The sequence below is a fragment of the Mastomys coucha genome, unplaced genomic scaffold, assembly GCF_008632895.1.
Source record: "Mastomys coucha isolate ucsf_1 unplaced genomic scaffold, UCSF_Mcou_1 pScaffold16, whole genome shotgun sequence".
Lineage (NCBI taxonomy): Eukaryota > Metazoa > Chordata > Mammalia > Rodentia > Muridae > Mastomys > Mastomys coucha.
In genome coordinates, this window is record NW_022196898.1 from 24,779,026 (window position 1) to 24,795,395 (window position 16,370).

The 16,370-nt window shown below is 35.8% G+C and overlaps 1 protein-coding gene across 2 annotated transcripts in view; it reads right to left on the minus strand.

Annotated features, from left to right (window-relative positions):
• The window catches only part of Wdr49 (WD repeat domain 49), a 191,284-nt gene that overhangs the window by 166,936 nt on the left and 7,978 nt on the right, over window positions 1–16,370 (minus strand). The window lies entirely within an intron of this gene.

Sequence of the window (16,370 nt, forward strand, 5' to 3'; positions counted from 1 at the left end):
TAACAGCGGAAGTAGGCGCCATCTTGCCATGGCGAATGCCTCTCAAGATTCACGGCTCCCAACAGATAGGTAGGATTAACATAGTGAACATGTCCATCTGACCAAAAGCAATCTACAGACTCAATGAAATTCTCATCAAAATTCCAACACAATTCTTCACAGACATGGAAAGAAATATTCTCAACTTCATATGGAAAAACAAAATCCCAGGATAGCTAAAATGATCCTGAACATTAAAAGAACTTCTGGAGGCATCACTGTCCCTGACTTCAAGAGGTATTACAAAGCAATGGCAATAAAACTGCATGGTATTAGTATAGCAACAAACAAGTGGATCAATAAAATTGAATCAAAGACCCAGAAATAAACCCACACATCTATCAACACTTAATTTTTGACAAAGAAACCAAAAGCATAAAATAGAAAAAGGAGAGCAACTTCAACTAATGGTGCTGGTCTAACTGGGTGTGTATATGTAGAAGAATGCAAATAGATCAATATTTATCACCCTACACAAAACTCAAGTCCGTGTGGATCAAAGACCTCAACATAAATCCCGACACACTGAATATAATGAACATAAAGTGGGGAATAGTCTTAAGCTTGTTTGTGCAGGAAATAACTTTTCGAAGAGAACACCTGTGGCTCAGGCACTGAGATCTAGAATTAGTAAATAGAACCTCATGAAACTCAAAATCTTCTGTATATTAAAGAACGCCATCATCAGTAAAATAACAGCCTACAAATTGGGAAAAATCTTCACTAACCCTATATCTGACAGAGGGCTAATATCAAAAATATACAAAAACTTAAGAAGTTAGACACCAACTATCCAAAAAACCCAATTTAAAAATGGGATACAGATGCATTTCTAGGGTGAATAATGTGTGCAAGTTCATGTGGGAATGTTGAGTTTATCCCTTATGTTTGATAATTTACCTAATAGTCTGTTTTCTCATTTAAAATAATTTTATTAGAATTTAATAGCCATATTTCTGTATATTAGACATAATCTTTGTAAATAATTTGTTTATGCTAAATAATATATATATTTTAAAGTTAAAAAAATAGGATACAGAACTAAACAGAGAATTCTCCACAGAGGACTCTCAAATGGTCAAGAAGGCCCTAAAGAAATGATCAATCTCCTTAGTCTTCATAGAAATGCAAAACAAAATGACTCTAAGATTCTGTGAATCAGAATGGCTAAATTTAAAACCTCAAAAGACAGCACATGCTGGTTAGGTTGCAGAGCAAGGGAAATATTCCCCCACTGCTGATGGGAATGCAGTGATCATCAATTTGGTAGTTTCTCAGATGATTCAGGCTAGTTCTACCTCTCAGGCTATACCACTCCTGGGCATACACCCAAAAGATGTTCTACCATCACACAAGAATGGTGCTCAACTACAGTCATAGCATCTTAAGTCATAATAGCCAGAAACTAGAAACAACCTAGATGTCTATTAGCTGAAGAATGGATACAGAAAATGTGGTATATCTATACAATGGAATACTACTTAGCCATTAAAAACAAGAACATCATAAATTTTGCAGAAAAGTGAATGGTCCTAGAAAATATCCTGAGTGAGGTAACCCAGACCCACTACAAGGTGTTTGATATATATTCACTTATAAGTGATATAGCAATACTTGGATATTAGCAATAAAGTACAGGTTAACCGTGCTCTAATCAAGAGACCCAAAAAAGCCAAATAACAAAAAGAGTACAAGGGAGATGGTTTAATCTTTCTTAGAAGGGGACACAAAATAGATATGAGAGGTTGGTAGAAGGAGGGAACTGAGTCAAAAGAGGGGATAGAGAGAGAAGCAGGGCAGGGAGGATCACATGTATGGAGAGCAGGGAAGAGAAAAAGAAGATGGGGTGGGGATGGGGGGATGGGCAATCTTTAGGATGTGCCAGAGACCTGGGATGGAGAAAGACCCAAGAAGTTCTAAGGGGGCATCTCTCGCTGAGATTTCTAGCAGTGGGGGGATATGGATGCTAAAATGGCCATTTTCAGCAGCCAGGCAGGACTCCCAGTGGAAGTGTAAGGATAGCAGACTGTCAGTGTATATTCTACAAGTAATAACTATATTGTATTGCTAAGAATAGGAAACCACTGATACTTATATAGAAACAATTGCATTATGTGCCTTCAGAGATATATAATTTCAAATGTAGCATAAAAAACAAGTTGTTTTCTGAAGTAATATAGATAGCTGTATAAAAATTTTTTGCATGTTGACATGCTAATATGCACTCTGAGAAGAGATGAGAAATACTCCAGTCTATGAGCCTGATAAAAAGTGATAGAGGTATGTGTCACATCCTTGGTGGTTCCACATTGTTCAAGTTTAGTTTATGTTTGAAAATAAAACCACTTTTTAGATGACTTTGCTTAAAATGTCTGTGCTTGTCATTCCTAATACTAGCTCCATAAAACTTATGTTTTGAGAGTATGTGTTTATAAATTCCATGTCAGCTTGAGTAAGTTGACAATTAATGTACCCTCCATATATATTATGTATACCTAGCATCTAAAATAATTTAACATACATATAAACTCAATAAATTTAAATTATCTGCTAATGTGGTTCAATAGTTCCACACTCAAAAGGTTAAGGAACCTATAATTATATTATTTAATATTGATAGCTGTTTAGTTGTCTAAATATACAGATGGTTTTTTTGTCTCTGCCATCAATGACTGTTATATGAGAGTTTGAGATAGATAGAGAGATAGAGAGAGAGAGAGAGAGAGAGAGAGAGAGAGAGAGAATTTGAAGTGTACATTACTGTTAATTTTATTAAGTTATATTCTTTATAAGGAGGGCTTGTTGCATATTGAGTAAATCTAAGAGATTTACCAAAGGATCAAAATATATGTAGGAGGCCCCACAATAAAACCAGATAGCCTGAAGCTCTCCTTCGTGGTTACTTATCATTGTTAACACAGACACTAGCTTAGCTAGAAACCATTCATACTCTTCCAGTTACTCTTCATCAGAAGTACAAATAGCAAAGTACCCTCACCTAGCTTAGTAAGTTTACCTGGTCCTAGAAACTGTGACTATCACTGTACAAAATAACATCTCACTAGTGTGAACAGCCATATCTTCTGCCTTTTGAGTTACTTTTGATGTTCTATAGAGTCAGAGGAGGCCCCCATGCTGGATGGATGGGATTCTTAGCAGGAAATAACTCCATTAAAAAGAAACTAAAAAAAAAAAACCTCAATATGTAAATGTTTGGACATACTCTCATTGAATTGTTGACTTTTAGTATGCGCAGCACCCCTTCTCTCTCTCACACACACGTACACATACAATATACCTGTTTCACTAGAATCTTGACTTTATGACTGAATTTGGTATGATTTTATGTAATTTTGTTAAGTTTTATCAGTTTTGTTAAGTTATTCCTCTGTTTGAGGCTCTAGAAAGATAAAGTGTATTAAAAACAGTCAATTATTAACAAAAAAACCTGTCAATTATACTAAACACCAATTATTATTGTAGATACAGCCACATCAAGGTAAATTCATAAGCATATGTTTAGTATAGATATAATAAAATTGAGGTATTTTAATTATAAAATGGTATTAAATACTTAGTTCAATTTTCTTAAGTGAACATTGAGTCATTCTAATAAAGCTGTCCTCACAAGAGAAAGTGTTAGTTTAAAAGTAAGACATTCAGAGAAAACTGTTCCATAATGTACTTGAAAACATCATTTTACCCCTCTTTGCACCTGGTCTAACCATCTTGAACTAAAAACTTAAAGGTTCTCACCTCTCATATGTCTCATCGAATTCAGACAAAATGTATATACAATTGAGAAACATATAATTCTTCTGCCTAGCATAACATTTTAGATTATTTGTCATGTTGATTTCCTAAGAAAAAACCAGGTACTGACTCTGCTTGTTTGTTTGTTTGTTTGTTTGTTTGTTTGTTTCTGAGAATACCCAGAATACATGGCTCTTGATTATCTCACTTGGTACATTTTAGACTTTAGAAAATCTGTGATCTGAATATCCTTCAAATATAGAACATTATAAAGATCATTTAATTTTAATATTTATGAGAACTGAGCTCTGAACCTTTGTTAAACTCTAAAAATATTCCCTTTTAAAGAAACCCGACATCCCTTTTTGGCACTAAGGAAAAATTGTGTATTTTTAACTGGTAATGGCTAAAAATTAAACTCCCCTATAATGATCATTTTTCTGGATATTTTTCAAGGAAAGAATCAAAATTACAATGTATTATCTACCAAATGGCAACATGCCATATACAAGTAGAAATATGTAAATAGCTGTCTTTCATTTGGATTTGTCCTCTTACCGCATACCTGGAAGCTATGCCTCTAAAGTGTACACTTACCACCACAATTCACTATGGAGACATACATAGATAATTTAAGGAGTCTTTATTAATAAGCATTTCTACTATTTTCAATGTGTTGGTTTTATATAAACAAGCCTGCAAATACATCTAAACTCAATTAAGTAACTAATTTTTAAGAAAAATTTCCGAGAAGCATAATTTCTGAGACAAATAACATTATTTTAATAGACATGCGTAATTTTTATTATTTGAGCTTTTCATACTTGTATATACTGAGGTTCAATAAAATCGACACCCCCTTCCCGTACACTTTTTCCTCACATATTTCCTGTGTTTTGTTTTTTGAACTCACTGAGTTCAGTCAGGACTGTCTATGTGGGCATAAATGTAGGACAGTTTGCTGGAACATGTTTCTCTCTGAGAACACAGGGATTTTTGTTGTTTTGGTTTTATGTTTGTTGTTGTTTGTTTGTTTGATTTTTAAATCTTTAGTTTCCTTCTACCAGCAGCTGTCAGTTGGGATTAGTACCTCAGCTAGGGTTGGACCCTCATTAGTTCTTTCTCCATTCCATGTTGAGAATTTTGGATACTTTAACGTTGAGTATGAGGTCAGCTGTGACTTCATGTGTACAAGAGGCCTGCCATGCCTGGCAAAAAAACAGTTTGGTTGCAGATGTCTACTCTGGCTCTGCCAATTCTTCTGTGCTTTATTCTGTAATGAACCCTGACCTCTGAAGTGCTGGTGATATAGATGTCTCATTTAGAGCTGAGCCTAAGTCCTTGCACATTGGCCAATCATGGGTCTCTGTATGAATTGCCATCTACTACAAAACAAAATGTTCTTTATAAGGACAGATGAGATGTCCTAATTTCTGGATAAAGAGTAAAGACACAGATTGGGGAAGGTGGCAGTTCATTTCTACAACCAGTTCGAATAATAGTATTGGATTATCCCCTATGACCTAGGGAGTCATAGGATTTCCATAAAGGCAAGAATTCCATATTATGAGGCAGGCCTTAAATCTAATCCAAAAGTGGTTCATTACACCCCATAACATTGGTCCTTTATTGTACCAGTAAATATATATTACCAGACCATTCATTATTGTAGCTCACAGGGTTCATAGCTCAATAAAAGTGTTGATTACTTTTATCCCTGGTAGTAGGCATAGAACCTCCTAGCACTGAAAGCTAGCCAGTGAGTCTGAAGCTTCCAGGTTGGTACCAACTTGATTTCTTCATGTTATATTATGCAAAATGTGTTGTCCTCAGTAATAGGGTCTTATTATCAAGTTATAGATAGTAAATAATAGCAATAACCTGCAGTGATGTGAGTCTTAGGATCATGCTGACCAACAACTCGATAAAAAGGTATCCAGTACCTAGCACTGGGGTTTGAATTTGATAGTCTAAGGTACCTAGGAGGGACATTGTCCTCTACTATAGGGTACCTCCCTTTGAACTCCTTTTATATATGTATGAATACATACTAGTACTTCTATAACAGTAGGTTTTGTTGTAGTGTCTTTAAATAGTTTTAGTCATAGTAATCTTTCCCTGTATTTTACCCCCACTCTCCAGTTTTCTAATCAACCTTCTTTATTAAATTTCTTTTTTATGTGTTTTATTCTTCATACCACCTGGGTTCCATGCACCTGCACTTGAGTTACACTGCCTATGGCTCCTCACTAGTTTCTGTGACTTAATTAGTATTTAAATTTAAGTACACATGTCAAAGATTTGTAGCCAGCATCCACATATGTGAAAAGATATTATAATAGCTACACTTGCTTCTTTCTTAGTTCTATCTGCTGAAAGTAATTTTTATATCTTTTTTACTCTAAGGTGCTATCTAATGTTAGTGTTGTAATGTTTTTCTCACAAGCAGCAAGTAGATCAGTTCTTCTTTCTAGTCCAATATTCTAGTTTGTGTCTTTATGTTGGGGAAATGAGACCAATAACAAAGTTTTTACTTAAAGATGTGTATTAATTCCTGACACTTTTCTTGATTTTGCAGTGTTTTCTCAGAATGCTATAGATTAACTCTCCTGACATAATTTATTCATTTTCTGGTACCTTCTAAGGAGTGTTTATCCTTCTCTTCAGACTGAAGTATCTCTTCTAGTATCCTCTGCACAACTGGTTTAGAAGTCACAAATTTATCTTATCTATTTTTACCATAAAGTTTTTATTTCTTCTTTATCTTTAGTGGGTAGATTCATTGAGTAGAGTAGTCTGAGTTGACCACAATTGGCATTTATAACTTGAATTATATTCTTCCAGCCATTCTGGGTTTAAAGTTTCAGTATTTAAATATATATTAATGAGTCTGATTTTAAAAGTTATTTGACCTTTTGCTGGTCCTGTCTATTTGATGTTCTGTACCTAACTATACTTGGGTGGGCATCACTTTCTTAGGCTTGGAGACTATGACTCTGCCTATTCTATATGTTTCACTATAGTATTCTACTTCTATGCTCATAATTTGAAAATTAGATTTTTATGGAGTCTGATTTGAGTTACTTTAACATAATTGTAATCTTTTTTCTAAATCCTCTTTCTAGAATGTCATTTTCATTAAGGAATATTACTGTAGAATTTATGGGGAGGTGGGGAGTAAGAGGCATGTTATTTTGGTTTTCTTGTTGTCTTTATGTCTTGTTTTTCAGAATTTTATGTCTAGGGTATGTTGGTTAAGTTTTTCTTTTTATTCAAGTAAGATTTTTTTCTTCAAGTAACCTTTCCTTCTAACACAGTTATTTATAATCTTCAGGAAAGAGCAAATTTGTAGTAGGATTGAATATAGATTTCCTCTGTCAGATATTTAGAGTGATAGTCTCTATTCTAACTTCTTTTTGTCAATTATAGCTTGATGCTTAAAAAAGTTTGGTCGAAGATCTCGGAGAAAATTCGCATAGTAGTGTGAAACAATTGTGGTTCTCAAGACTGAGACAACTGGTATCAGTCAGGAAGCTGTCAGTGCTCTGCTGAATACCAGCAGAGAGTATGGGATAAATGAGTATCAGTCAGGAAGCTGTCAGTGCACGGCTGAACACCAGCAGAGAGGATGGGATAAATGGAAAATCTCTGGCTAGGATCTGGCAAACTGTGAAGAAGGGGGAGAATAGTTGGCCCTTAGAAAACAGCTTTGGGGGTGTGATGTGACATGAATAAAGAGTTGCCTAAAAGAGGACCCACAAGTAACCTATTTGAGTTTCCAGACCACGATGCAAGGGGAGGTGTGGATAGAGTCATCATAGTGGAGAAAGCAGCAAGTTATAAACTGGGTGGGGTGGGGGTAGGGCCAAAGAGAAGGTAATAGGTTTGGCAAGCTGCCAGCAACAGAACTGACATATTATTAGTCTTTGAAATATCTTGCCAATTCTCTCTCCAAATGATTAGATATTCTTATCAAAAAGATGTAAGATCTTCTATACTGAAGACCATTGCCAAAGTAGGGATTTGTTCTAATTAAGACACATCAGGTAATGCTAAAGCATAATTTCTAGGACTAAAAGCATTTTAATACTTTCTGGAAAAGGCCAATATATTCCCAAAGCAAGCATTTAAGTTCATTTTTCAAATTCTGCCAAACATAATTCCTAAGTATAATAGCAATGCTTAATAAGTAACTACATAACATTTAATCTTTTCTTCTATTTAGGTTTGCACCTACACAGACAAGAATGTGTAGTGAGAATCTTTTGTGTACTGTATGGAAGCATAACCTGTCAATAAAAATCTTATGGCTGAGGTGGGAAATAGATGGTGGAAGTTCTAGTAGAGAGAGAGGAACTCTAGGACAGAATCAGGTGCTGGGACAGATTCACTCCGAACTTTGAAGAATAGGTAAATAGTCTATGGCACATTTAGACTAGATTATTGGATAATTGAGCTATGAGCTAGTAATAAAAAGCCTGAATTAAGCCCAAATTATGTCTTAGGCAATTATACATAAATAATAAGTCTCAGAGTTGTTATTTCAGGAACTGGAGCACAGATGGAAAAACTCGTGTATACAAGAATGCTCATGTAGCCGGGCAGTGGTGGTGCATGCCGTTAGTCCCAGCACATGGGAGGCAGAGGCAGGCAGATTTCTGAGTTTGAGGCCAGCCTGGTCTACAGAGTGAGTTCCAGGATAGCCAGGGCCACACAGAGAAACCCTGTCTCAAAATAAAACAAAAACAAAAAACAAACAAAAAAAAAACAAAAAAAAAAAACAAAACAAAACAAAAAAATGTACATGTAAGTTTAAATCTACGAGGAGAGCACAATCCAATTTGATCAAAAATCTAGATATTTTCTGTACTGCCAAAGCCTGGCAATGATTAGTATGATAATAAGTTTCATAATTCTCATTCACTGTTGAGTATTTGCCACCAGCACCTGGAAATAAAGTCCAAAGGGTCAGAAGAAAGATTTATTTCCAAATCATCCATTTATGAGTAAATATGCAAGATGAACACCATAAGGCATCAAGGAGAGGTTCTTTTTCTCAATCAACAAACTATGAGCTTCCATTCTTTGCCAAATACTATTATAAACATTCAGCATTAACTTTGAACAAGGCAACTAAGTTAAACTGATCTTCAAATACTGTAATACCAGTGGAAGCCAAAGTTGGCAGTCATAATGAGTAACACATGCTCCCTCAATTACTAAATATAATAAAGGCTAGAACATCAAACTATTCTTTTTCTTTCCATAAAATTTCAAGTGGCATTGAAGCTTGATGACGTTATGTAAACATCAGTCATAGAGATCAAAGTACTTTTTTTTTTTTTTGGTTTGTATTGCAGACCATTGAAACTCAACAATGCTGCTCTTTCTGTACAAGAAAAGTTCAAGATAGATCTCTAAATCTTGTTTTCTCCAGACCCACTCATATTATTATTAAGCATTTCACCAAATTAATATTTTTTGTCAGGTACTCGGTGTGATGTTTCTGATGTTTCATTACAATTGGATGAACATACAATATCAAAATACATCCTCTCTCTATCTCTATAATTAAATTTAAAATCAACATGCTGCTTCCTCATGCTTCATACTGCTGTGCATGCCTCAATTTCCCTTGCTTACAAACCATACTGGTTATGAATATGTATCAGGGTTCACTGTCAAATCCTGTGAACATCTTTGAACCAGAAGATAAGAAGCATCCGTTTTTAACATCTCTTGCAATTTCCATCTGTCCGAGAACAGTCACGAGAGACTGAGCAAAAGGACAGGAGAGACCAGTCTGATGACTGAAATTCATAGCTTCCCCCTGCTTCAGTGGGTTTACTTGGTTTCAATTTTCTCTTACTGTATGATTGCAGTGATTCACGGGCTCACCAATTCAGATGGAACTAGCCTATTGTAAAAAGCAAAGGCACGGCCCTAGAATTCCATACACTTAATTTATAACTTCATAATTAACTCTGTGGGGTTGGAACTGAACTAGAAATGTTACTATAAACTCATTATTTTAAAAAAAAGCTGTTGGTCAATGATGTGTGTAGATACTGATGTGGATAAGTATAGATAAATTCTAGTTCTGGCAAATATAAAGGCACAAAAACAATGCCATTAGAACTAGCAGTAAGAACACTGTTTCTCAGATTATAATTGTTTAAATAATATTCTCCTATAAATGGAATGGGATCTTGAGAAACTGGTAAACTCCAAGTCTTGGGCAGTAATGGCATCCTGTTCTGGAAAAATATAAATAAAACTGTGGTAAAAGATTGATGGGAAATATTAAAAGTACAACTGACTAATACGACACTTACTGTTGAATTCGAGGCAAGTTAAATAGTCAAAAGAGTAAAGCTGGGTGGTGGTACCTCACTCCTTTATTCCCAGCACATGAGAGGCAGAGGCAAGTGGATTTCTGATTTTAAGTTCAGCCTTGTCTGCAGAGCAAATTCCAAGATACCCGAGGCTACAAAAAGAAACCTGTCTCAAAAAAAATTAAAGAGTAATAATAATCATAGCTAGTAAGGTACTAATATGAAATATCAATCCATGAACCTCTGGTGCTACTCAACTAAAAGAAAGTAAGAGTGAAAATGAACAAGAGTGAGATAATGTAGTCTTATAGATAAATACCATCCTGAGAGTAAATAAGGATTAATTAGAATCATGTAAGACATCATGTTCTAATCACTGGGTCCTCCAAAGATCATTGATAAGTAAGCAATAATATGGCCAATGAGAGTTTTGTTGAAAAACACTCCTAACACGTTATGAAAGGATTATCAACCAGAGATCTTTGTAGTGGGTAAGTCAAGTGGGCCCCCTTTAATCATAGATACAGTTTATGGCATACCCAATAGTAGTTCAGATTGACATGTATACTTAGCATAGCTATGCCCAAAAATCATGACAGAACTATTTTAAAAGAGCAGTGATTTGTTTGGGCTCGCTGTGTCCTGGGTCTTGTTTTAGTTGGGGAGACTGTTAATGACTGTTTCTATCATAATACTATCAGAGGACCCAGTTATACTACTCCTGGGCACATACCCAGAAGATGCTCCAACATATAATAAGGACACATGCTCCACTATGTTCATAGCAGTCTTATTTATAATATCCAGAAACTGGAAACAACTCAGATGTCCCTCAACAGAGGAATGGATACAGAAAATGTGGTACATCTACACAATGCTGTACTACTCAGCTATTAAAAACAATGAATTTATGAAATTCTTAGGGAAATGGATGGATCTGGAGAATATCATCCTGAGTGAAGTAGCCCAATCACAAAATAACACACATGTTATGCACTCTCTGATAAGTGGATATTAGCCCAGAAGATCGGAATACACAAAGTACAATCCACAAACCACAAGAAACTCAAGAAGAAGGAAGACCAAAGTGTGGATACTTCATTCCTTCTTAAAAGGGGGAACAAAATACCAATAGAAGAAGTTGTAGAGACTATGGAGCAGAGACTAAAGGAAGGGCAATCCAGAGACTCCACCTGGGAATCCTTCCCATATTCAACCATCAAATCTAGACACTATTGTTGATGCCATCAAGTGCTGGCTGACAGGAGCCTGATAGAGCTGTCTCCTGAGAGTCTCTGCCAGTACCTGACTAATACAGAAGTAGAGGCTCACAGCCATCCATTGGACTGAGTACTGGGTCCCCAGTGAAGGAGCTAAGGAGCTGAAGGGTTTGCAGCCCCTTAGGACGATCAACAATATGAACTAACTAGTAGAGCTCCCAGGGAGTAAACCACCAACCAAAGAGTACACATGGTGGGACTAAGTGCTCCAGCAGCATATGTAGCAAGGGATGGCCTAGTCGGTCATCAATGGGAGGAGAGGCCCTTGGCCCTGTGAAGGTTCTATGCCCCAGTGTAGGGGAATGCCCAGGCTAGGAAGCAGGAGAGGGTGGATTGGTGAACAGAGGGAGGAGGGAAGGAACAGTGGGGGTTTCATGTTTGTTTGTTTGTTTTCATTTTTGTTTTTTGTTTTTTGTTTTATTTATTTTTCTTCTTTTCAGAGGGGAAACTGGGAAAGGAGATATCATATGACATCTAAATAAAGAAAATATCTAATAAAAATTGATGTAAAGTCTTTTATAAAAAATACATATAAAGTGAAAAATAAAATGTCAAAATATTAATTGTTACATTTAAATGAAAGACTGTTACACTGAGCGTGCCCTCCTAAATGTTTTCGGTATGTTTCATAAGTTTTAAAGAAATTTCAGATAAGATGATTAACCTATCCTTTCTCATTGTTCCCTAACTATAGTTTACACAGCATGTCAAATCAGTCAACAAGTTCTGTGCATCCCAGTTATGAGTTTGATCCCTTCTACTGTGGCAAGTCCACTGGAACAGCTTTCTAATTGTCTTTCATCTTCCTTTCTGCCTTCTTTCAATAACACTCTGATTCTCACAACATTGTAAATATACACAGACTTAAAAATTGTTTTCAAGTGCCAGTCTTGCTGTGTGCTTTTCATAATTAAAACATTCTCATAGCCCTCACAATAAACCTGTTTCTTTAACAAGAATCCTTAAGTCCTTCCTGATATGACTGTGGCCTGTGGTCCAGTCTCATCTTTTATTACCTTTTGCCTTTCTAGATGAATTCTCAGACTCCTGAAAGTAGGTAACCAAATGTACCATACTAGCCAGATATGGTGTCACCTCTGTAATATCAGCATGAGGGAAGCCAAGACAAAAGGGTCAGGAGTTTGAGTCCAACTTAGGCAACATAAGGATTTCAAGGTTAACCTGGGATACAAAGCAATGTCCATTTAACTCAATCAAACACTACCTCATACTCCCTTGGTAAAATTAAGCTTTGTGGTTTCTTAGAAAATTACTTATTTAACTCCATTCTACTTGACTGAATGATATCTTAACTTCAGCTGGCACCTAGGATGTTCCTTATGTGAGAAGGTTTCTGGAAGACTTTTCCCTGGTATAAGAAAGTACTTTCTTGTTTAAGTCTGAAATGTTCCCTGAAGGCTCATGTGTTAAAGAGCTTCTTTGACATCTTATGAGCTTTGAGAAAATGATTGGGTCATGGGAGTTCCATCTTCATTTGTAAATTAATCAACTGATGATCATGTATTTTTATTCATTATTCAGAGGTAGTGAAATCTAAGAGGTGGGACCTAGTTGAAAAAAGTAGATCACTGTGCATGTCTGGGAAGATATAACCCCATCTTTCACAGACTTTGCTTCCTGGCAGTCAGTAAATTATTAACTTTCCTATGTATGAATTCTCCCATGATTCTCTACCTCAACACAGGTCCAGAAACACAGACCTATGAGAACATGGGCTGATATACTTGAAATTGAGAGCCAAAATAAATTCTTCCTTCTTCACATCATTTTCTCTGATATTCTATCACAGTGACAAAAGATGACTGGTAAGTCCCACTGTTGTTTTCTTTTAAATTCAATAAGAAATCACAAAGTACTTGTAAGTTTACTTTCACTATAGTCTTCACCAAGTAAAGTCCCCAATCTAAGCATTTTCAATTGCTACACATTATATATATGGACAATTAGAAATAAGTTAGAAGAATGAGAGATGTTCACTATAAAGAAAGATAGAAAAGCTGGTTATCAAATCACATGGAACAATGGTCTGGCTCTGCCCAAAACTCATAAGAACAATAATAAACCCTTTACTTGGAATTTGTTTCCTCACCTATTAAAATAAGGCAGTAATGTTGGTCCCTAGGGTCTTTTGTATAATGCTAAAACTCAGGGGAATGAAGCTGATGAAGACTAGTAGAAGAACAAAGTACCTACGGAAGATACTGCTTCTGTGCTCATCAGGGGTTAAATTCAGCAAACTTACATATGTATTTGGTAGTGGAATCAAAGAACTTTGAGTAACTATGATACATTAACATTTTAGCACCATTCATCTTTTCTTTGAATTATGACATAGGTAAGTTGTCCACATTTGCCTATATCACAAACTTTCCAAAGCATTTGCTCTACTTGTTCCACTACAAACAGTTCTATTTTTCCATAGTTGAGACCTCTATGCATATTAGTATATATAGTTTTGAAGTTTATATTATGATTATGTGTGAATCATCAATTTCCAGGCTTTCAGTGATTAGTCAGTATTAACAATATATAAATCTGCCTCAATGTTTTTATAGCTAAGTTGTATGAGTACAGTGTAATTTACTTATCTATGCATCCACTGATTAAGCTTGTTATAAATAATCTAGTTTATAGGCAGTCATATATTAACATCCTGATGTGTATGCTTTTTCTCTGTATATATCCTATTTATTTATAGTATCTTATATAAATAGATATTCATTGGTTCTAACATTGTGAATGAGATGAAAGAGATAGATAAAGAAAGAAAGAAAGATGGATGGATAGATAGACAGATAGATAGATAGATATTTTCTTCCAAAAATTTTGCCAACTTTTAATCTGAGCAATTGCACCTATTTTCTTGAGTTTTATTAAAAGTGAACATAGCTCATTACTTGCATATTTGGGTATTTGGTGACTGAAAGACTTCTTCCTGACTAAAACTTTAGCATCTTACAAATGATTTGGGTATCTTTTTACCTGATTTGCAACTATTTATTTGATGCTCTACCTTAAAGAATATTTATTATACCTAAAATAAAACTATATGTGATATGTACATAGACACGTATGGATTAAAATTCATGAGAAACACTGAGGATTAAGAATAATTAAGAGAATTAAGCATAGTTAGTGAGAGTAATGCAGTGAATGACAGTGACCAAGGTAAGGGAAATGATATTGAGCGTCCTTTTTTAAAATTTTTTCTTTTATTTTTGGAATTATAATACAATTATGTCATTTCTCACCTTCATTTCCTCCCATTAGTCCCTCCTAAATAGTTTTCCTTAGTTTCTTTTAACTTTATGGTCTTTTTTAAAATTAATTCAGGCACACACACTAACCCTAAATATACTCTACTCTGCCTCTGCGTAATGTTCATTGCATGTGCATTTTCAGGGTTGATACCTTTTTGCTTGTTTTGATTTTGAATGTAGAATATATGCATGAATGCTTCTATATGTGAGTGCAAGCATGTATGTAGGACAGCATGTGTGTGAAGATCAAAGGATGACCTTCAATAAGTTGTCCTCACTTTCCATTTCATTTGAGGCAGAGTCTCCTGCTCACTGCTGTGTACTTCAAGACAAGTGGCTTGTGAGCTTCCAGAGACTCTTATCTCTGCCTCCCATCTCACCATCGGAACACTGACACTACCTGTACATGCTACTGCATCTAGCTTTACACTCTTTTCAGTTTGTTCTGCTCCTTGATGTATTTCTATAACATTCTCCTACTTCTAATTTTCCTTTAGCAATATCAGATTTTTGCTTTCAGCACCTTGATAACAATTTCCCTGCCATCCATTCTTGGGATATTCTTCCCAATTTTCCAGATATTTAATCAGATCTTTACCCATGGTTTTCCCATGCTTGTTGAGATACCTTCATATTAATCTCTCCTAAAGACTGCTTGATTTAGAGTCATCTTTATACAAGTACTAGAATTTTCCCTAATCATAGTATCTGTGATAAGAATGTAAAAAGAGCTGTCTGTTTTCCGTCAGACACAACCCCCTTGTCTTATCTCAAGCTCTGCAGCAGAGCACCCATGAGAGCCTTCCCTGCCCTGTGCTAGTCCCATTGCCACCTTTTTGCAACGCCATGTGGATGTTATAAGCCTTCCTTTTCTAATCTCCCTCTCCTCACCAATTGATTTGTCCCAACCCCCAGTTCTAACAGGTACTACTTTCTGCTAAAAACCAAGGGCCTCTCCTGCCAGTGTAACAAGTAGGATGATGGCAGCTCCACACCCCTAAGTTTCATTGCCAGTTCTGTAGCAGAATACATGTTGCAACTTTTCCTCTCTGATTCTCACCAACAAAGCATAAAAATCTTCTCCCCAACTTTCCTTCCTCCAAACCATCGCAATATTTCAGCCTCCAAGACTCGCAGGCATTCACTATGGAAACACACCAACTAAAAAAAAACATGGAAACGGCCCCCAACTCCAGCAGGCATCGCCCGCAAACCTACAGACCATAGTGACCAGAAAACCAGGTGTGCTATTTAAATATGAAATATGATCAAGAGTTAGCTAGGCAATTATCTTTCTGTGCAGGATAATAGTAATAATATTACAAAGGAAACAACCAGCATTTGGAGAGTCCTATGACAGCCTTATATTCAAGTAAATAGAATAAGAGCATTCTTTGGGTGGTGTGTGTGCTGCATGTTAGAGAGGGTTGTGGACAGGGAGGAAAAAGATTCCTCTGAAAGGAATGGCTATTCTTTTCCTATCTGGGGTAAGGAATATGGAAAAATAGTCCTTACACCAGAGTGAAGGAAAATATTTTCTGTCTCGCTGGAACCCTGAAATAATATGACCTGTCAAATCTAAAGCATGGGTGATTCACTGAATTCTTAGGGATTTTAGAGAAGCACAAGTATCTCTTTAGATACATAAATATTGAAAAAAGTAAGGTGAATCAAGGAAACTA